The following is a 22,404-nucleotide window of genomic DNA, read 5'->3' on the forward strand; positions in this document are numbered from 1 at the left end:
GCGGAATACCAAGCACAGGACACAGGTTAGTCGGGTACTTCATTTATTGTCATATTGTACAGCAGCTCGTCAGTACATCCGTCCTCGTCTCTGTGCTGGTCATTGTCTCTCCTCTTCCTGTCCCGTCACTGGAACTGGTGTCCGGTGACGACCTGGTCACTCTCCCTTAGGACCCACAGGGTCCTAACGCCCTACTGTTGGTCGCCCACCCTATCAGGACATGACAACCTGGCTCAACAGTTCTGGCTGTACTGTTCCCAAGAGAAGGCTCAAGGTTGATTTGCATATGACTGGGTCTAACTGGTGTGGCGAAGTGAGCATAATAACAATGGATTTAACCCATATCTCATGACTGGGGGTAAATGCGCGGAGATACCCCATGTGGGGTGATTCAGGCGCTTTATAAGACATCTAAATAAAAAAATTAAAAATGCATGATTTATTCAGCATTCCGCCTTTCCCTGTGAGAGTTAAGTGAAGCTCAAAAATCTCTTAACTGATATTAATATGACGACAAGTCTGACAGAAGAGCCACCCAGGTATGCCAGACTATTTCTCTAAATTTCAGTGGCTCAGGGACGACCACTGATAGTGCAGTTGTATAGTATTGTATCAGCAGCTGTATAGCACTTCATTACCTAACACCATGCTAAAGCACAGTAGTAGACAGGTAGCACCCTAAACTCTAGGGAGTGCTTGGTAGGACAAATGTAGGTTTGTGGTGAGGCATATGTGGCAAATGATTGGTGTCTTGCATAATAGCGAGAGTGGTGCCCTTGTCTTTACACTAGTTGCAGCACTTGAGCGAGTAGTTAAGTGATGAGGAATGAGGGATAGTTCACACGAGCTTCATATTTTTACTGTATTTGGATCGAAGAGTCTGGGCTTTGAGTGTGACCAATGTAGGACGTTTTTTGGTTTCGTGATTGATGTGAAGTGTAATGCATTTCCTGTGTTGCTGCAATAGTGTAACTGCACTTATGCCTCAAGCTGAATAAAGTACAATGGAGATAGTTGAGCATGTGGTTGTGCCTACCACCACTAAGTGGGATGTCAGATTTTCTGAGGGGGAACTCGCGTCTTGTTCACTGTATTCTGTATCACCCGTTTGGGATAAGCCAGACCTTTACTCCTTGAATTCCAAGTGAGCTTAGATAGTTGGTGTAATGGCTTCAAGGCAATTCCATAATTTTGCAGCTCATTGGGGGAAGGATGTGCTAGTCTAGAAGGGCGTATTCTCTTCTGTGAATATCGTTGGAGCTCTGCTTGGATGAGCATAGGGCTTTGGATGGCCTTGTGCACAATGCAGAGTGCCTTGAAGGTAAATCGTCTGGATAGGGGAGCCAGTGAGGTCCTTGGAGCCCTAACTTGATGTGTTGTCACAGGTTAAGTATCCCGAGCTGTTTGATGGCACATTTGGAATTTTTCAGTTTTCAGAGTAGGAAGAGCAGAATTTCTTAGTGAAGGCTCTTTGGATAATCTCATCAACATATGACAAGGATGACAGTGACCTGCAGCTACTGAGGGTAGTCTAGATGATAGAAGATACATTGAAGAGTTTGTATGGTGTAAATGGCACTTGTTGTTACTTGGTTCACTTGAGAAATTAGGGAAAGATTGGAGCCCACGATCACAGCTAGATTTCTCCTTCATTTGATGTTGCTAATGGGTCCTAGGGCCATATGGTTGTATGTTGGTTGTTCTTCAGTTCTCTACAGGTTATAATCTCAGATTTTAAAGTGTTACGTTTAAGATCGTTACTCAGCAGTCTGAGCAAAGCATGTTTGGTGGCCAGAGAGTAGATTGTTCTCTTCAAAGTAGTCAGAGTTTATTGTGGATGCCAGAAATCCTTTATACGAAATTCCATTTTAGTGCAAGCACCATTGCCACCATGTTATAAACCCTAACTCTCTTTCCTTCTCTGCTCCGCTATTGTGTTCACAATCCTAAGGTCAGCAGCCTTGTCAATAATGATTGTACAACTGAATATCTACAACAACATTTTGTGGCATACTAATATCAAGAACAGAATATCTAGGGACAAAATATCGAAAGGTAAGTGCTTATAGGAAAGTATAGGTTTACTGTTCCAAACTGCACTTCTAAATCCTTTGAAGATATATTTATGGCGTAGGTACATATATGTGGAGGTATGTACTGAAAATCCAGACTTACTTACCTGTTGATATTATATTTTTGATATTCTGTCCTCAATAATATTTCCCACCAATGTTGGTGACTAAATATTCAGTGTGCACACCGCTATAATAGATGCTAGTGATTCCCAATGGTGAGATGCATTCACATGGACATACAGGGGTTTTCCACCATGACTGCTGTGAGTGTGAAGCTTGATAGGCTGCTGCAGTGATAAATAGATGCCTTTGCTGTTTTTTGCCACGTGGTACCTCCATTTTCACTCCTGTGTGATGGTGGAGTAGGCCTACTGCTCTAGCCTCCAGTTGTTGCTCTGTTTACCTACAAATAAAGCCTTTCCCAAGCATGTGCACTGTAGCACCATTTTTGAAGTTGCTTGTTTTTTTTTCTCGATAGGAAAAAAATGGCACTAAAAGGGGGTTATTTTCAGGCTAGCAAGAAGGCTGTTCAATAAGGTGCAGGCACTGCAGGTTAGTGTGGCTTGGAGTGCGCCTTCAGATTTACCATGAGGCTTAAGTGGCGGCTCACAGAGGGAGTGCTGCGGGGCGGTGAGGTGGGGGAGGGGCAGGGTGGGCGGGTAGTGGACTCGGACTTACGACGGAACGGAGTAAAGTAAGTAAATAAATATATAAAACTATTTACCTTGCATGCGCTGCATCGCCGAGTTGGGAATGCAGCGCGCGCAAGGAAAATAGTTTTATATATTTATTTACTCACTTTACTCCATTCCATTGTAAATCCAAGTCCACTGCGCCCCACCCTGCCCCTCCCCCACCCGCCACACCCTCCATCTGTGAGCCGCTACTGGAGGTTTATGAGGGAGCTTCCTAAGAAATGGGGTAGGTTCACAAGTCATTATGAAATAAATCCTGAAGGGAAGCTTTGAGGTCTCCTTTCCTTGGTCACTTGCATTCAAATACAAAGGAAATGTGGACTGTCACCAGAGAGTGGCTGGAGGGGGAAAGGAGTCAGAAGACTGCTTACACTGTTGAAGCATCCTAATCAGATTGCAGCCATACTCAATGAGACCAAAAAACACACAGGACCATAGAAGTCCTGTACTACTGGGCTTACTGTTAGTTAGATAGGGAAGTGATGGTGGACAGCTGCAGCCCGTGCAAGTAAGAGCAGTGGGGCTCGGTGGGAGGGGATTTCGATGGACGATGACAAGGGAAAATTAATTATTTATTTAATTTCCCCTCATCATCGTCCGTCGACTCCTCCATTTCTAGGGTCTGAGTAGCACCTAAGAGGTAATTTTGCCCCGACCTGTCCCATCCGCCCTTCTCCAAAACGAGAAAACAAAATGCTGAGGCCGATACTGATGTCCTGGGGTGAGTCTCACCTCTTAATGGACATCAGCACTTTAAAGCCTCCCAAAACAAGCTTGAAATTCACTGTTCACAGTGGTATCCAGCTCGTGTCCCTGCCACCATGTGATATCAGCTCCTCCACAGGTGAGCTTGTGAAAAGAGATGAAATCGTATGTCACACGATGGCACTGTGTGAGTTGGCAGGCCTTGCGATAAGAGATCAATGCTGAGCTCTGAAGGTACTAGTTTGAATAAGGCATTGGTGTTTCAGCTTTTCATCCTCATGCAATTGATGCATTGAGCATTTTTAAGCTGTGTAATAATTGTACATTTATTTACACAACAATCAATGAACAAAATGGTGTTAATATAGAAAAGAAAAAAAATGGGAGCTCTTGGAGTTTAAGAAGGCAGGACATTGTATGTGGCAAAAGTGAACTATTGAACAAATGTAAGGAATTTAGCTAAAATACTCTCTCTGCTGTTACTTCACTCCTTCACCCCTTCAGGCTTGTGCTTCTGTTCACACCCTCTTTCATTGGCTTATAATTTAGGGGTGCTTTTTAGGTCGAGCCTAGCGCACTGCGCATGCGCCGCTCTAGGAAAACGACCTCTTGGAATCGCTCTGGACTTCCGGCCAATGGCTTGCGGAAACGAGCAGCGGCTCACGAGCGCGGGCGCACCACTCGCTGTAGCTGCATTCACGGCCGTGTTTGTCCTGCCTTGGAGTCTAGCAGTTTCACAGGAAGGCACGGTACACCAAGCGGGTGCAATTAAGGCAGTCACAGACAACTACAACACGCCGAGTTCCTAAACAACGCGACGGCAGAAACACCATCCACCCCCCAGCTAGATGCATCCTTAAAACAAGCAGAGTGCGGTGTCTGTCTCACGTCCATCGCCCCCTTTACCCACCCCTGGCCTCCAAAAAACTCGCCCCACACAAGAACCCAAACAAGCGTCTGCCAAGTTGTAGTTGTCAGAGGGAATGCAGGACGCTTTATTGATGACACTGCAACGTTAAATGAAAGCGCGTCATTAGGGTGGAACTCATTTTAAGAAGAACATGCCACTTCAAGTGCAATAGGAGGTGAACTCTTTTAAAAATAAAAGGTCCATAATCCGTTGAAGGGCAACAACTAAACTCATTTAAATTATTTTTGCACATTGCTCTCCATATACACCCGAGTCACGAGTCTAGAAGTCACATGATAAAGCCAGTGGCTACTTACTTTACTTTCCAATAAAGTACAATTGAGAACGTTTTCAGTGTTTCTCTCATGTGTATAACAGCATGCAAATTTAGACTTTCAACCAGACATGCCATGGGCTTCGTCAGCTAAAAGTCATGACAGAGAACAACACAACAGCTACACTATTCAACAACTCGAGCCCATGCCATCCAAACGACCAGAGGAGTCACCACCGGAAATATTCTGATGCGAAGAAACATCACCTCTCCTTCGCCAGCGCTTTGTACTTTCCCATTTCCTTGCGCGAGCTGCAAGCCAGTCTAGGATTTTTGTCTTGCATTCTGGGATTTTAGCCCTGGCCGCTCTGTGATGTATTCCTATAGGTTCTGTATCGATCCCCCTATTCCTGACCCTATTCTGGTTAGCAAACTAACAAGTTAACTAGCAGCCATCCCATGAGGCAGAAAACCCCCATGATGCAGGAACCGTTATCTGATAAAGCCACACTACGGCACAGGAACGTGTTATCTGATTAGGTCATAACGCTTGCCATCTAATTAGACAAGCGATATTCCTCCAGCCCCTGATAAGGCATACGGAGTTCTCATAACAAATCAAACCTATGACAACCTGGGAAAAACCCTGCGGCCCTTGTTTTGATTTCACCGAGAACTTCAGCAAAAGAATGTGCTAACGACCTGGTCGTATGACATCTTTATTGACGTATCTATGTCCATCCTTACGTCAATCTCGGCGCCATAAAGGTATAAATATTACCGATATTGCCCTATGCAAAAACACGCGGTGGTGACGAGGACGGAGCAGCCAGACTTGCCGAAGCCCAGAGCAGAGCAGACCCCGCTGGCGCAGCCCCGCCTTCTTGACGCGCTGAGAACGAGCAGCTGCCTATTTCTCCTGCCGAGAAATCCAGCTCCGGCGCTTCCGGGTAGCCCTCGCAGGCAGCCTGGAATATCGAGACCAGAGACGAGAGATACCATCCCTCATTCATCCTAAGATTCCAGGTACAGAACTGAATAACCCCTCGCAGAGAATTCTTTAGTCAGTCACTTGGCAAAAACAAACTTAACTTAAACTGTAACTTTCTATTCCCGCCCACGTATTAGGCTTAGGTCAGGTACACGGGGTAGGCGTATTTAGAAACACCAGTTGAGTACGTTTAGTCAAATGTATATGTGTATGTAATATATTTTATTCATTTTAAACCTTCATATGGCTTAGAAACCATATCAATGTTTTTACAGTATTATTTTATACTTCTGCTTTTAATGTATGCACTTTACTTAACCATAAGTATTGCAATAATATCGATCCATTTCTCTTGTACGAGAAAAGAGACTGATCAATAAATAACATCTTTTATTGAACACGCCCGTCTCTTCCTTTTCTCTACAATCTGATGAGACTAAGAATGCACGTACTGACTGAGTAAAATAACTTGCCTTTTGTTCACACGACTCTCGAGATACACTCTTGATTAGGGGAGAGCAAAGTTGTCATGTTCTATGGTTGTCAGAAACTAAATCCCTTCTTGTCTATCCAGGGAGGTTCAACTCCTCCTTGCCTATTCGAGAAAGTTTCTAGTGAACTCTGAGCTAGCTGGCAAACCCAAAACTTTAAGTCTAATATCGACAGTAGTAGACCTAGTTAACGTCTGGTCTAGGCCTATACTATTGAAGGTATTATTCCAATGCGCAGAGCCTATTGGGATAATAGGAACTACACTACATGGCGCCCAACTCGTTTGGAAGGGCGATAAAACTAACGTAAGACATTTAGAGTAACTCAGTCGTGCTCTCTCACTCAGACCCCTTTTCCCCATAATACTCCAAAGACGTCTGGAGTGGGTGAAAGGTAATATCCTCCAAAACCTCGCAGGAGGAAACTCCTATGTATGGTTCTTGGTTTAGTCAACGTTGAAGGATAAACTGTTCCAAAATATTGTGCATCTAATCTTTGTTTCCATAAGAAACATGATCTGCAAACAAACAAAATAACCTTCCTGTCGGTAAAAATGGTAGACAGTGATGATGAAAGAGAAGCAGTTAGATTAGCAACTGAACTCGCAGCAGCTGATACTGCTATACAAGAAGCAGACCAGGATATAATACTCATCCCGGTCATCAAAAGGAAATCTATAACCTTAAAACTTATAGAAAACGGACTGACACCTAGAGGTGGCACAGTCATATTCGTAATTGAGGCACACGAATATCGGCAGACAGAGGTATACTATTCATGGATAAATTTTCCAGCAGCAAATGCTGTAACAAAGTACTTCCACTATTACAAAATAGAGGAACCTCCTGAAATGTACACTCCTTTCGAGGAGGTGGAAGTACCACTTAAATTTCAAGAGCATTTGCTCTTATTTAATGGCGCCCTAAAACACAATAATCACATCACCAGGCTCGGTCCTTTAGGTAGACCAGGAGCAACGTGGCCGGTCCTAGCCGGATACACACCACATCCAGACATCAATGGGATGTCTGCAGCAGAGCTGTTAACACAGCTAAAACAATTAGTAAAAATACATAGACAATTAGTCCAGTATGTGATGCGGACTTCAACAATTCAACCAGCAATTAAAATTCCACAGCTGACCCCTCACCAGGGGAATACAAATAAAATTACACCACAGAACATACAATCCTGCCTAGGTAAAGTACCGGCTAAACGGGAACAAATACCATTCTGGTTGGCACAAAAAATCACCCAAATAGAGGCGGTGTTTCCTGACACCACCCCGTTAGAAAAACACAGGATTCTGACTATCTGTCTTCCAATGGGAATCGCACCACACATTGAGGACTGTGACACTTGGGGTACAGTCTTTGCTTCCATCTACACAAAAACGCACGGTGTTCCATCCATTTCGGTAATACCAGATGTGCTAAAACAAATTCAAGACGAATACGGTCCAGAACCCGCTTTAACTCTTGGTATGAAACTACTAAAAGACTTCAAGCAGGTCTCGGCTATATTATTAGCCAACATAAAGGGTGAAGCAGCGAACGTGGCGATCCGCCAGAGGTTAAAAGAGACAGATATAGCAGACCAACCAGCTGAAATTGCCAGAATCATAGAAAAATCCTATGAGGAACTAGGTAGAGATAGTTTAGGTGGAATACCAGTAAAACCACAACTGATTGAAAGTCCTGAAAAAATATTTTTAATAATAATTCAACATCACAGAAAAAGAGCTGGGATGGAAACAAACAATCCAATCCTAAAGAAAAGAAATTCCAGTCCAGAGGAAGGTCTCCTAGGCGAAGAGAAAAATCTCCGAACCAAAGACACAGGTCACCCCAGAGTGACCCCTCTGGGAAAAGATATAACCTTAGAAATAGGGATAATATAAAGAAGCCTGATAGATATCAAGACATTGATACACGTCCCTCTCAATCTTTTCAGACTTCCTCGCAGAAATCGGAAAGAAGAGGACGATCAGAACAAAGAGAAGAGCACGCCAAGTCCAAAGACAAGGAACCTGCTCAGCTAAAAAAGAAATTACAATTTCCAAAAAAGAAGGTAGCCAGTATCAAGGTAGTTAACAATGCCGAGAATACTGAGGACACAACTGAAAAACGGAGAATGGGCTCAGACAATGCTAGACAGCGCAGCAGAAGTGAGCATAGCTCGCAAAGTCCTTATGAATCATCTGGAGACAGTGGACACAAATGAATATCTTCAAGTGGAAACTGCAGACACCAGAGTTAGCAAACCTCACAAAATATATGAAATAACATTACGTATAGAGGGGGATAAGACTAGAAAAATAAGGGGACTATTTTGGGATAATCTCTCCAAGGGCTATGACATCCTTCTAGCTGAAAAAGACTGGCCACCAGAGTTTGTCAGGGAGTGCCCTCATGGCGAAGAAGTAATTATGCCTGCCTTCTCAAATCACATCCCAATTCATAAAAAATACACACTTGCCAGAAAGTGGGCAGTAGCTCTAGCTCCTGCTTTATATAAAAATCACGTAGGATGGGATGAGGACTCTCCTCCTCACAAAATCCCGTTAAAATCACAACCTACTGCACAAAGACAGTACCCAATTAAGCAAGAAGCTAAAAAACAGGTAAAAGAAATCCTAGATCAGCTAGAATACCAGGGGGTGATTGAAACTTGCACCTCACAAATGAACAACCCTTTGTTTCCGGTCTCCAAACCAGACAATTCATATTGTCTAGTTTTGGATTACCGACACCTTAACTCATGTTGCAAAACTTTTGCAGTGCAAAATTCGCATAGTGCTGCACTAATAAATAACATAGTGCGCAAAAAATACAAAACAACATTAGACATCTCTAATGGATTCTTTTGTCAAAACATAGCACCTGAGAGCAGATATTTGTCTGCGTTCTCAATAAATGGCACTCAAAAACAATTCTGTCGGTTAGCCCAGGGGTACAAGAACAGCCCAGGGGTATTCTCAGCGAGAGTAACAGAATTACTACAAACATATGACGACGAAGCATTATCTTATGTCGACGACATATACTTAACAGATGATGACTTGGAGACTCACTTGAAGAGAGTGAACACCATAATACTTGGGTTCGCAGCAGAGGGTTACAAATTCAACTTTAAAAAATCCAGAATTGCCCATCTGACAGTCCTGTTCTTAGGATATGAAGTATCAAGTGAAGGCAAAAGCCTGGCTGACAATTTTCTAGAGAAATGTGCCGTACTCCAAGCACCTAGAACACTAAAAAACCTACAGTCAATTCTAGGCTTCCTAAATTTCGGAAGAACATACATTGCAAATTACGCAGAAAGGGTCAAACCCCTTTATGATCTAATAAAACCAGATTTTAAAAGAACCAATTGGACTCAAACACACACAGAAATTTTGAGATCCTTACAAACAGACATGCTAATTAAAACAAAATTAGAAACACGTGATAACACACGCAATCTTGTGATTCGAGTCATCCCAGGAAGATGCGGATTCACATACCTGACCTCTAATGAGGGAGAAAAGGTACCAATTGCGTTCAAATCACACTTGTACACAGAAGCTGAACAGAAATTCGGCATTCAAGAAAAAATTGTTCATGCAGTTCAAACCGCAATAGCTAGAGAAAAAGATCAAGCTGACGGTAGACACATCACAGTCAGAACAGCAGAACCAGCCTTTGAGGCATTAACAACCCCATGTAATTTACCAACAACAACATTGAATCCGGAATGGATACAATGGGTGAATTCCATTACAACGGACAAAGTATACTACTACTTTGATCCAGAATTAGAAGAATTAAAAAATCTAGAATATGAAAGAACATTCCCTCTGCCCATCGACATTCTGCCCTTACGACACTACGCTTGTGTAATCTATACAGACGGACATGCTCAACCCTCCGTTTGGGGAGAACAAGCATACAACCCCACATGTGAGATTACAAAAGAAGTGTGGCGCGGAGGTAAACTAAAACCTCTATTAACAAAAACACACTCAGTAGAAACAAATTCAGAACAACAGACTGAAATAATAGCATTGAAAATGGCGCTAGATAATGCGGATCGCGAATTCCCGACACTTATAGTGTCCGATTCATATTACTGCGTCAAATCATATAACAACGATTTGCAGACATGGATTCAAAACGGTTACAAAGATGACACAGATGCAACAATAAAGCAGAAACTGCTCTGGGAACAAATAGCTCTTTTACAAAAAGAACTACCAAAGACTCACGTGACACACTCACTGAGTCATCAGCGTGATGGCGTTCACGTTGCAGGGAATTCATTGGCTGAAACAGCCACAGCGGTAGCAACTAATTCGGCTTCCGTAGTTCGAAAAAAGCGTACATTAAAATATATTGACGGTGAAACAGTACTGGCGGTGAAAACGTCATTAAAAGGCGACTGCTCAGCGCTACCGATCAACTATCCACTCAATTATACATACATAATCGATGCAAACTCCGTCCCTTTTGCTCGAATCCCTGGAGTGGGGGATAGAGTGATTCCAAACATGGACAGGAGAAACTTGTTAATTGCAGACGCGCATATGGGCGAGGGTCTCAGACACCTCAAACTAAAAGATTCTCTGGAAGAATTACAATCAAGGTACTGGTGGCCAGGCATGAGCCTGCATCATACCATGTTTGTAAAAAACTGCCCAAACTGCAACAGGAATCGCAGTGGTGAGAGAAACGGTGTAATACCGTGTCGTTTCACTCCAGAAAAAATCAACAGTAAAAAGCAAGGCTTGCGATTAACATATACAGGCTAGTTTCCACTTATAATGTAGATCACCAGCACTCGGCTGACGTCTGGACTGTTATACAAGATTTGCGAGTCTAAATGGCATATACGCTAAGAGCATGCTACGTTTGACCATTGTTTTCACTCTAGCCCTCCAGCCTGATGGGAAACATGGCCAAATGAGCATAGCACAGCGGGAATCTTCTCACTTCCTTCCTGAGGGATACGGGATGGTGTAAAGAAAAAACCAAGGCATAAAGCAATCTATAACGGAAAGGATATTAGGTTCGGGAGCTGGGTGGGTCAAACATCTAATAAGTGTCCAACGTAGTCTAAAGAACTTGCCAAGAAATTCTCTGAAGGGATTCAGTCCGTACGAATTATTATTTGGAACTAGGATGTTAATCTCTGACCTTGACAGTCAAACTTCAGTGGTGAAGGAAAAAAGCTTTGATATCAAAGACCGTTTGGCTATTTTGCAGGACTTAAATGAAACAAGAAAAGACCTGAGCAACATAAAGTTGAAACAGCAGCCAACAACCACTGAAGAACCACCACCTGTCCCAGCAAGACCTGTCTGGATTCCAAAAGTCGGGGATCTAGTCAGAGAAAAGATCGCGGTAAAGAAGGAATTTGGGCCTTCTTACAGAAAAGCAGTTCCTGTCTTGTCTGTCAACGGGACAAGATCAGTTGTACTACCGCCGCTTGCTGGTAAAAAGGAGAAACGAGTTGTATCCATCGACCTGGTAAAACCACAATCATGTGGCCGATAACAAATAGTAGGCCAAGTGGACTCCCCATAAGTAGCAGAACACCAAGGTTTGCTACCAGTACAGAGGTTCTATCAAAGAGGCTAATCACATTCGAAACGCCTACAGAAGAACAACAAGGACTATGCAACAATGCAATGGAACTAGACCTCTGAAAACCCAAATAAAAACATTTAGCAGAGACACACCAACCTATAATGAAGTAACAAACGACTATGCAAGAAACAGTAATCCTGAAGCAATTGGAACTATTGACAGAACTGCATCCGGCTACTTCATAAACTTCGATGATTCCTCTGAAGGCTTCACTGAATCAAAGACACAGCCATCATCAAAAACCTTTAAAGATAAAGCTAAAGAACTTTTGAAACAACTGAAAGAAACATATCTGATTTCTCCATGGATTGAATTTTGGGTGGGTTTTGGTGCATTTATCCTCATACTTTGGCTCATCATGATACTAACTTTGGGAAGCTTCATTGAGGGAAAATATGCTAAAATGGACACAGCAAGTCAGAAAATCAACTTGATCCTCAAACCACACACATCTTCACACGTCGAGAAAAGAGAACTTTCTTCAGTCAACTTCACAGCCAATCCTATACAGGGTGGGGTAGCATGGGACAACACTGACTACGAAATCTATGGTCCGGTTGAAATCCTGAAATATCCACACCAAATTAAGATCTCATTGAGTGACTTTGTAAAACCAAGCTCATTTGCTGATGATTGGGACTTCGAAAGCATTAATAATATGATGTCTGACTTAGTAATGTCTGCTAAATTTACCAAACATGATTATTTGCAGGGTTCTACAAATTATGATAGTATGTATTGCTACAACCACTATGGTAACCATTTTTTACATAGATCTGCACAACCTAGAAATGTTTTAAATTATAATCAATGGGAACATTGTGCAACCCCTCCAAAAGGAAGCTCAAGAACCGTTTACGACAAATATTCATACTTTTCAGGTTTTAACATAAGTAATGCTGAAACATTTTATTTCAAATTGTCAAACAAGACAGGGACGAAGACCATGATAACAAACACGAAATTGATATATTCAGACTCATTCTTTGAACAAATGAATACTTTTGGTTTTGATTATTGGGACAAAAATGTTGAATTGAAAAGTGTTTGGGGCACAAAAGAAATGAATGGCAAGTACAGGGTATAGAATCTTTGTTTAGAGCCTGCATGATCCCAGAACAAATTATATTTTTAAATGACACTGTTCAACAAACTACCTGTCTTGGCTTAGCCAAAATCAAAGACTTAAATAAACCGTCTATTCCAAAACCAACATTGAACAGCAATAGCTCTACAGATGAAGAGATAGACGTAAATTATGTATTAAACCACAACAGAACACATCCAGATTGGAAACAGTGGTTGATCTGGCCCACAGATACTAATAACTGTCAAGACAGATTCCTGAACAAAACACAGGGGTTCAAAATGACCAGGCCAGACCCTAGATATCCTCAAAGACATCACCCAGGGATAATAACCACCTACAGTGTGGGCAAATTATGCCTTCAATGGCTACAAACTTCCACACTGGCAGAAATTAAGCAACACCTAACTTTACTTACTGATGGTGCTGACTTGTGTGATTTCACTATGGGACCACGCAAACAGCGTCAAAAGCATTTCATAGCAGCCTCTGTATATGCAGCATACAATGAGGCCTGGAAGGTTACTCAAATTGAGACAGCAGAGAGAATACGGGAAATTGACCGTATTAATTTGGAAAAATCACTTTCTGTAGTGGACAATGGGTTAATGACTCTGTCCTCCAGAATTTTTTCTTTGGACAGCATTGTGTCTTCAGCAATCGACATATTATCGCAAGACTTGCTGTTGTTACAACACGGTCAGTCACAATTGCGTTCTATGGTACAGCTTGGCTGGACGTTACAAAATCTGCGTTCAGGCTATGTGCCTTGGCGTCTAATCAACACAACGTCACTATTCTATATCTTTAACCTTACTGATAGACAAATCAGTATGGCACAGAAGGGGGCTGATTATACAATCCTGAGCATTGAGAAACTTGAGAGATTACCAGTGACAATGTCAGAACGACCTGTCAGTGAATGGATAATACATGGGATAATTAATATTCCAATATCAACCTTCAGGTTTCAATACTGCCAAAAATATATACAGGCTGGCATGTATGAAAAATTAGGAAAAGGGTACATTAAAACAACATGGAACTTGCCCTATTCACATGCATGTGTCAGTAATAAAGGACAGAAAGTGTTTCTTAGTGGCAATAATTGTGCGATGTCACTAAGCGGTACACTTCTGTGTAACGGAATTAGTTTGCATGGAGCCTGTGAAGGGAACTCAAATAACCTTTCATGTCACCAGCAAGGCGCACCTGCAACAGAGATAGAACCATTCTTTCAAAGACTCTATAATGGGAGTTACATTCTAATTGTAGATCGCAGATGTTGTAGTCTTAGGCCCGGGACTCCTTATCTCGTAACTACGACTGCGAAGGTCAAGTGCTGTGGACACTCATTGTTCCCCAGCTCCTTTCCAGACAGGGAGGCAAGGGCATGGCCCAACTTGAAAATTACTTCTATTCGAATAGATACTTTAAGCAGAATGAAAACAGTGCTTCTTCAGACGCCGACAAGGCTCACGTCATCAAAAGAAACGTATGATCTCCAAGTCGCAAGGACGACTGCAGAGATACATTCATTGTTATCAACTAATTCCCCCATACATTTCGCAGAAATCCTGAATGAAATCTTAAATATTTCTGATACCAGTGGAGTCTCAAAGGTATTTAAGACAGTATTTTCGATGGCATTAACACCATTCAAAGCCATACTGGGTATTTTTCCAGATTTCGTCCATTCGATTTTTGGCAGACTTCCCCTCATTTTAGGACTGATTGCAGGAATCCTATTCCTAGTCCTTATATTTCGTTATGGCAAACCATGTCACAGACAGAACACCTGCGACAAGGGAAGAAACAATCCTAGCCATTGGATACCGGGACCGGATATCAAAAATCCTGGGACTATCCCGGCTTAGAGACCTGAACATGACTTGGTTTCTATCCTTTCGACCAATGTGGCAACGATGTGTTTTACCTGTATTAAGGTGCCTGCTATGCGGAGAAGAATGCGTGTTAGACAACTGTCTGACGCTACAATCGGATGCGCCAATGGATGCAGAAACATTGTTGAGTCCAACAAAGGCTCATGCTTTGTGCTGCCCTCAACGGCTACCAATCCTGATGACGGCATTCGTGGAAGCTTCACCACTACGATTAATGGGTAGTGAAGTTCAAGATGAAAGCAGCATCGATCAGGTACGACCTTCTGTCAGCAATCCAAATCAGAATGTCAATGGAGACAATCATGCGCACGAATGCATGGTTACACCTATTTCCGAGTTAGTGGAACTCTCCCAGGAAGCTGTTGACAACTTTTTCGAAAGCCTAAATGATATGATGTTCTCACCAGAGCAGAAATAGAGACTTTTGAGCAAGCTCGTACACGGCGTTCCCTGAATTTGGCCTTCAACTTTAATAATAAAGTCACATGAACAATTTTCCCTCCAGTTCACGGACAGCAGTTTTTTCAGCAGCCCCACAATATTTTTGCATATTTTTAGGGACACTATCTTCTGCTTAAAGTAAGAACTATTCTTAGAGAACTAAGATTTCTAAATTTAGATAGCTTATAGACATTAGCTGCCCGCTGGTATGTTCATAAATATTTTATTCTGTGATGAAATGGTCTCGAACTTTTTTTCTGTATTAAGAGCCATTTCATGTGTAAATTTTCATATACAAAATAGCAATAATGTATACAAATGCTTGATTACTTTAGCATTATTCTACAGCTTGAGTGCATACTATACATATGACTGCATTTTTTCCGTATATTTGATAATTTCAAAATGCATTTATGTATTTTGGGGTGGTAAGGTATACACAATACTCTATAGTATGTTTTACTATGCATAGATTAGTAAATATGTCCATAGTTAGCGTGGAGTGGGTGTGATGTATTCCTGTAGGTTCTGTATCGATCCCCCTATTCCTGACCCTATTCTGGTTAGCAAACTAACAAGTTAACTAGCAGCCATCCCATGAGGCAGAAAACCCCCATGATGCAGGAACCGTTATCTGATAAAGCCACACTACGGCACAGGAACGTGTTATCTGATTAGGTCATAACGCTTGCCATCTAATTAGACAAGCGATATTCCTCCAGCCCCTGATAAGGCATACGGAGTTCTCATAACAAATCAAACCTATGACAACCTGGGAAAAACCCTGCGGCCATTGTTTTGATTTCACCGAGAACTTCAGAAAAAGAATGTGCTAACGACCTGGTCGTATGACATCTTTATTGACGTATCTATGTCCATCCTTACGTCAATCTCGGCACCTTAAAGGTATAAATATTACCGATATTGCCCTATGCAAACACACGCGGTGGTGACGAGGACGGAGCAGCCAGACTTGCCGAAGCCCAGAGCAGAGCAGACCCCGCTGGCGCAGCCCCGCCTTCTTGACGCGCTGAGAACGAGCAGCTGCCTATTTCTCCTGCCGAGAAATCCAGCTCCGGCGCTTCCGGGTAGCCCTCGCAGGCAGCCTGGAATATCGAGACCAGAGACGAGAGATACCATCCCTCATTCATCCTAAGATTCCAGGTACAGAACTGAATAACCCCTCGCAGAGAATTCTTTAGTCAGTCACTTGGCAAAAACAAACTTAACTTAAACTGTAACTTTCTATTCCCGCCCACGTATTAGGCTTAGGTCAGGTACACGGGGTAGGCGTATTTAGAAACACCAGTTGAGTACGTTTAGTCAAATGTATATGTGTATGTAATATATTTTATTCATTTTAAACCTTCATATGGCTTAGAAACCATATCAATGTTTTTACAGTATTATTTTATACTTCTGCTTTTAATGTATGCACTTTACTTAACCATAAGTATTGCAATAATATCGATCCATTTCTCTTGTACGAGAAAAGAGACTGATCAATAAATAACATCTTTTATTGAACACGCCCGTCTCTTCCTTTTCTCTACAATCTGATGAGACTAAGAATGCACGTACTGACTGAGTAAAATAACTTGCCTTTTGTTCACACGACTCTCGAGATACACTCTTGATTAGGGGAGAGCAAAGTTGTCATGTTCTATGGTTGTCAGAAACTAAATCCCTTCTTGTCTATCCAGGGAGGTTCAACTCCTCCTTGCCTATTCGAGAAAGTTTCTAGTGAACTCTGAGCTAGCTGGCAAACCCAAAACTTTAAGTCTAATATCGACAGTAGTAGACCTAGTTAACGTCTGGTCTAGGCCTATACTATTGAAGGTATTATTCCAATGCGCAGAGCCTATTGGGATAATAGGAACTACACTACAGCTCCATTTTAAAATAACACATTTCCATGTATCGTTTCTAGGCGCTGTAATTAATCTGTTAGTAGTACATAGCTTTGTGGCACCAAATTTACTTTTCCAGTTTACAGACTCAGAAGATTTTAGGCTGGGCTGGCCGGATCGGGATTCAAACTCCTCTGCCTATTAGCGTTTCCGTCAGCAGTGATCACTTATCACCAGGGAAGAAGATATCAATGGGGTAACAGGTGTAATGGCGTCAGAGTTCAGTGGTCCCCAAATAAGGACGCTATACATTCCCCAAAAGAAGGGAGGATTAGCCAATTTTACGTGTTTACATTTGGACCACTGCATTACACCACTGTAAAAACCCTGAGCTTGCCTGCACCCGTCAGGACTACAAGTCCCAGAAAGCAAAGAAATAAACCCAGATGAGCAACCGGTGCATGACCTGAAAAAAAGCGCTCTGCTTCCAACTGCTGCACTGGTTTGTTGAACTTCGGAAAACACCCTACTCTTCACACCTGTTATTTTTAGCCTTGCGATACAAACAGTACACGAGTAGTACATAGGTGATCAGAACAGCTGAGAGGGAAGAGTTGCAAGGCTACATGAGAACATGTACATGAATCATTCAACTTCCACAAAGATTAGTTTGCTTGAACCATAAAATATAATTTAAGGTTTGGTTTCAGTCGGTCAACCAAGAGACACGGAAACTGCCGCCCGTTATGGTAGCAGATAATACCCTGAGATTTCTGGACAAATCAGCACATTGTTGGACTATGGGTGGGAAACAAATCTGTGACACTTTGGACTTGCCCCACTGAGGATTGTACACCGCACCACATAAGCCCAATTAGAAGGCAATGCTGCTCAACTAGATAAGTAGAGTTGTCAATAGTAACTCTCCATCCTTCCCAAAAAATACGCTGTTTGACAAAAATGTGACACATGAATGAGAATGTTTAAAAAACATTTCTTCTAAATTAAATGAACTGTATATGCCCTCACCCCATTCACAACACTGTTGATGTTTCAAGCACCAACAACCTTTGGCACCAAATAAAAATAACTCTGCTAAAAAGTTCTGAAGCACACATCCAACTATTTGCATTATTCTATTCTGAAGTTGTTTTTTTTGTGCTAAAATGAGACCACCGACACAAGATCACATGGTACAAACAGTAAGACCCGGTCATGGAGCATGGTAAATAAATGGACATGACGATAGGCAGATGTTCAACAGACGACAGTCTTATTAATACCAACTACAAAAGGTACACAAATACTCCAGAAAGAGGGAAACTGCAGATGCAAGCACCGGGCAGCTGAAAGGCGAGTATGGCCCAGTGAGGTCTAATGAAGGAATGGAACAGTATTTAGCCCTTATTTACAACGCCCATGACAGATTTTTAATAACACATTTTAGGCTCAACCTTTTACATTATTTATTAGCTGATCGGCAGGTTTTACCAATTTTGTTGAGCCAAAGGGTCCCTGCGGCTGCGATCAACGATCTCCGCAGGACAACCTTCATTTTGTATTATTGTGCCTTTTTTATTTACTGCCCTGGCGCCTTTACTTAATTAGTCTGCTGAAGAAACTCAAATTTAGGCATGCTAAGGCAGCCCTTTTATATTTACAAATTGCCCAAGAACCCTTGACCCTTCTCTCTATCACTAGCTTCTTAAGACTAGCATTCAAACTTAGCGGAACGATAGGACTTGCCGGAGGGAGCGGGGACTAGATGGGGGAACAATGAATTGTAATGAATGTCCCGGTACCTTTCTATTTATGCTCTTCCCTTTTCCCGCTGCATAGTCAAACAATATATGTATTTTGTTTTTTAGTATTTTAACCTGTACTTTTATGGTGTTTTGTACAATACTGAATAAAGATTTTTGAATTGAATGAATGAAAGGCGAGTGAAAAGGCTTTGTTGTTTTGTTAACCAGTAGGTGACTGTGAACAGCAGAATCTTCGCAATTTAATACTAGGGCTTGGTTTATTCACAATGCAACAAGATTTACAGGCTCAAAACTGCATTTAAGCTACTGGGGTCAAAAAGCCCTCCAACAGATTACTGGAACTCGAGGTTGTTAAATATTAGAATACGATGTGAACATTGCCGGCGCCTTCTTGTCCAACTTAAGCCTCTGCGAGCGCGTAAGCAGCAGCCATTTTAGATGCTGTGACCACTTCATACATTGCCGATCGCCTGCACGTCTCCCTGACCTCTCAATCATCCCCCGCGCGCTGGTAGTCCCCAAGCACACATGCTAGAACCATAAAGCATCCTCAGCGCGACCCTGCCCCGGAGTCACTTCCCGTGCCGAACCCACATGCCCTTTCATCCCTCGCGCTCGAACAGACCCCTTTGATAACCTCTTCCCCTGCACCTGGTTGTGCGATCCGATCCCAGGCTATAACCAACCCCAGCGGATACAGTTTAGTGCCCCCGCACAGTAGGATCTCGCCTCCCATCAAAGGAGCCGGAATTAATCAATGCCACAATCCCATGAGATCCGACAGATTGCGCGTATTTCAGCTCCTGCCGGAATGCCCAGCTGCGCAATAGCAATCACCTTCTGAGACCGGGGTGGGGGACATTACTGTTGATATGTGTGGGAACGGGCCTGAAGCGGGGATTCCAAAGATGTTTCACAATGCATCAAAGTAATGCCATGAATATGTTACACTGCAATAAAACGGTACAAATGTATATAAAAGGCCAGGCACAGAGATGCAGTTAGAGCACCTCGAGGCGACACTCTGCTTGTCGTAACCAACGTGTTTTCCTTCTAAGAAATAAACCTGTTTCCTGCTTTCCAGTCTCCAGCGCCCGCCTCTTTATTTGATAAAATACCGAATGAATTAGAGGTGACTAACACCAAGCAGTGCTTGAGGATATCTGGGGAAAATCTGCTTCTTCAACAATACATAATCTTTCTATTCTTCGTTGTTTGCAAACAGAGCATATCTAAAAAAGAACCAATATATCGAGTAGCAACGAAGGCTAAACGAACCAAGGAATGAGTAATACTAGTATTTTCCAAACAATCAATCAATCAATCAATCAATCAAATAACAGTCGTGCTGCACGATCTTACCCAGACCGTATGGACTGTTTCTCGTCTTCCACTTCCAGCGCCCGATCGTCCTCTATTCTCCGTTATTGCCGCGGCACTCCTGTGGGATCCCTGTCAGGACCGTAGATCACTCAAGAGAGGTCCGTTCAGAACCGGTGAAGGTCGGATGATCGGCTGCCAGACGAGGGTCTTTGCTGGGCCTGCGAGAATTAAAATAACCGACAGACGAGGAACCCTGACATTCGATGAACCCGATGAGCTAAGGAGATATCTGAAAGGCCCAGAACCAGAGGAAATGGAGGCGCAGAGCCCAGGAGCCGCCAAAAGAAGAGCCTCATCGGATGCAGCGGAGGGAGGAACAGAGGAATGACGACCTAACAAAGTCAAAGGTTTAAACGAAGGACGATGGACAATGCCGCAAGTGTTATTAAACCCACGATCTACCTCAGGCCAACCTACATAAGGCCATCTCGCACAGGGCACAACCACAACCGCCTACCTCACAGACAACGACCTACCTCGCTGACAGACTGGCAGCACCCAAGGAGACGCAGGAATACAGAAACATATCCTTTAACGTTTGAGTCCCTCTCTTCTTGATAGCATGATAGCAGGACTGCGGGAACTAGCTAACCAGCGAAATGGAACACTGAATGAATAATTGGGCTTAATGACACCGAACTCGGGGGAGTGGGGGGAGGGAGGGCCCTTGCTGTCGCACGTCTACAGTTCTAAATGCGGGGGAAGAGGAGAGGGAGGGGGGGAGGTCGCCAGCAGTACAGGGGTACGCATTTTCTTATTTCCATGCTTTCTCTATCTCTACTTTTCTTTTCCCAACCACCTATCATCGGGGAGATGATACCTTAGCAAGAGCACAAAAGGCCAGTCCTCCTAGATGGCACAACAGAGCACGTAAAACCGTAGGGCCAGACCAACCGCAGAAGGCAACAAGTGAGCAACCAGAGCACGCCAGAATAGACAGCGACAACACGGAACCACCATGACAAACCTAGCACAGAGCCATTTCAGCATAGACCTCAAGGTAGTGTCCCTCAATGTGAAGGGTCTCAATCGCCCTATAAAAAGGAAGAAGACTCTAGACTACCTAGCAAAACTGAGGGGCAATGTGTACGTCCTCCAGGAGACCAGACTCTCAGAGAAGGACGCACAACGCCTAAGAGCGAAATGGATAGGCGAAGTCTTTTGCTCACCAGCCATACAGAAGAAAAGAGGGGTCATCACCTTGATAAGCAAAAGAGCAAACCTAACCCTGCAGAGTAGCTATGCTGACAGCGAAGGGAGGCTACTGGTGACAAGCTTAAAGAGGGGGGAGGAGACCCTCCACATTGCCAACGTATACGGACCAAACGCTGAAGATGAGGTCTTCTGGGATAGTGTAGGAACCAAACTAGGAGATCTCCCACAAGGGGAGCTCCTCCCTCTAGCGGGAGACATGAACCAAGTATTAGATCAGGCAACGGACAGGCACCCACACAGACCGAGTCACGACACACAGAACCATAACATACTCAAGAACATTTGCACAAAACTTCAATTTAAGGATCCCTGGAGGCTGCAACACCTAGCAGCAAGGGAATACACCTTCTACTCGAACCCACACAACTCATACAGTAGAATAGACTACATCCTAATGTCAGCCTCACACACACACCTGATTGACCAAACAGATATAGCCCCAATCACCATATCGGATCACGCACACACATCCCTCTCAATAAGCGGGAGACACAACGACACGCCAAGCCGCAGATGGAGACTCAACAGCAACATCCTGCAACACCCAGGGAACATAACGGAAATTGGGGAGGCCACTAAGGAATACCTAACATTCAACGACAACACGGAGGTAGACAAGGGTACCCTCTGGGACGCCCTAAAAGCCACAATAAGAGGCAAACTAATGAACATCAAAGCCAAAATGAACAAGGGCAGGAACAAGAACATAACTGAACTAGAAGAACAGATCAGGGATCTAGAAACAGGTCACTGCGCAAACCTGACAGATAGGAACACACTAACAGATCTAACAAAAAAAAAGTATGAGCTCAACAGAATACTAAGTGAAAGAGCGGGAACATGGATCATTAACTATAAATCCATTAACCTATGCTCAGCCAACAAAGCAGGGAAGGTGCTAGCGTCATACCTGAAAGCAAAACAGCGACAGCACTCGATCGCCGCCATAACAGATACAGCAAACAAATCACAAACAACCAACAAGGCAA

Source organism: Lissotriton helveticus, chromosome 7 (genome assembly GCF_964261635.1).
Source record: "Lissotriton helveticus chromosome 7, aLisHel1.1, whole genome shotgun sequence".
Lineage (NCBI taxonomy): Eukaryota > Metazoa > Chordata > Amphibia > Caudata > Salamandridae > Lissotriton > Lissotriton helveticus.